The 1,951-nt window shown below is 36.0% G+C and overlaps 1 pseudogene; it reads right to left on the bottom strand.

Annotated features, from left to right (window-relative positions):
• Window positions 1-638: 638 nt before the first annotated feature.
• LOC101632927 lies at window positions 639-1,550 on the bottom strand (annotated as a pseudogene).
• Window positions 1,551-1,951: the final 401 nt, after the last annotated feature.

The following is a 1,951-nucleotide window of genomic DNA, read 5'->3' as shown; positions in this document are numbered from 1 at the left end:
CCACATGGTGCAGCAGGCCTCTCCTGTCTCATCCACTGCTTGCCTCAGTAGTGTACATCTGCCTGTTCTGCTCTCTACTCTGTTTCTGGTGATTCCTGTCACTTCTGCACCTCTGGCCTTATAGCTCAGTTCTTAAATGCATAAATAAATAAAATAATTCTTAAAAAAAATTTAATTCATTGCATCAAAGGCATTGTAACTGATTGGCACATACTTCTCTTCAGGCAATATGTCTTGGCATTTTGTCCCCTTGAGGGTTTCTGCATCTCTTTGTTCCTGAGCCTAGTTTATTCTCAGCCTAAAGTGGACACACTTTAACTTGCTGAAGCCCAGAATTGAATGCAATAGTTCTTTATGGAATGTCCTAGGCAGGGAATTCTGCTGACTCGTTTTGAACTTCTTATCAAGTATTTTGGTGCTTGTTCTTGTGATATCACATCTGCTTCAGCCTGTAACAGTATGCTATTTGCTTGTTTAACTACAGAGCATAACAAAAAATAAAGTCTTCATTAAGTTTATCTAGCTAGAGTCATTCTATCACCCAATTCAGGTGAGATACTATGGAAATTCTTCCTAGAAAAGTGCATCTGCTATCCACAAATGAGGAAAGAAAATCCACATGGACAATTCTGCAGAGTTTAGGCCCAGTGCATTCCTGGTCCATGATGGCTGCTGGTTTTGTCATCAGAATTATCATTATATGCTTCATCCTTTTCATCCTCTCCTGAGCCAGATGTGCTACCAAATCCCTGAAGTTCTATCTTCTCTCTTTCTCTAATTACACTTGGAAATTCTGGTCTAGATGGCATTAGATCTTCCAATTTAGGAAATTTGTCTGAGTTCATCCTGTTGTTTTCAAGAAAAGGCACATTACACTTTGTGCAAATATCACCTTTTTCAAATGGGTCACGATACTGTGCAATTCTTTCAACTCTACATGAACACATTCTGGTTCAATTACTTTGAGACAGGGCTATTTCATCACAATCTGTGTCCTTTTAGGTGTTTAAATGTGAATTGAAATCCACATAATATTCCAACATGTCCTATCTAATATACCTTGTGCAAAGTTTTCCATCTCTCTGGAACACTTCATGTTCTTTCTCCTGCAGCAAAAGAACATGTTTTCTGGTTCTATTTCTGGAGTCTAGTCTTCCTCACCAGTGAATGAAACTCTTTGTCCGTGTTTCACAACCTTGTCTATGTGGATTTTAAAAACATCAACTTCTTTAATTATCTTCTTCGTCTATGTGGCTTTAAAATACATCAACTTTTTTAATTACCCATTTTTTACAGCAGTCTTTTTCATTAATTGCCTCTCCAGTGCAGTCAGAACAGACAGATTATATCTATTGTAGCATTCCTGGAGACAGCTGTCTGAGCACCTCAACCCTGACAAGAACTGCCTTTTTGAACAGCTCCAGAATCTTTACCTTGGCACTGCATACACTACAGAATCTAGTTTTGATAAGGTGGAGTTTGGCTGTCTGCCATTATACATCATCTAAGGATACTTTGGGGAGTGGATACATTATGTCTTCTTCTGCCATTTTGACTCTTCTATTTTCTTAAGGCAGCATTAAGACCACTGACTTCCTCTTTTCTAATATGAGGAGGCTGTGATACATATTTCTTTCTAGTCACTCTTTATTTCATTTTTATTAAGTAATTTATATATTACTGATATCTCATTTATTTTTATATCATGTTAATTTTATTTCAGTGCATTTGTTTATTTTATAATTATTTCACTTAAAGTACCTTATTAATTTCTATTTTTTATTGTTGGACTCACTGGTAACCCAGAAATATGTAACTTCATTTAAAAATATTTGGGGATTTTCCTGATATCTGTTCTCAATTTCTAATTTAACTCTACGGAGAATATCTTTGTATGTTTTGAGCCCTTATAAATTTACTGAATTTTTTTTTATGGTCCAACGTATGATCA

Source organism: Condylura cristata, unplaced genomic scaffold (assembly GCF_000260355.1).
Source record: "Condylura cristata isolate star-nosed mole 26May11 unplaced genomic scaffold, ConCri1.0 scaffold00003, whole genome shotgun sequence".
Taxonomy (NCBI): Eukaryota; Metazoa; Chordata; class Mammalia; order Eulipotyphla; family Talpidae; genus Condylura; species Condylura cristata.
Note: the sequence above shows the minus strand (reverse complement) of the source record. Positions and strands in the feature narration are given on the sequence as shown.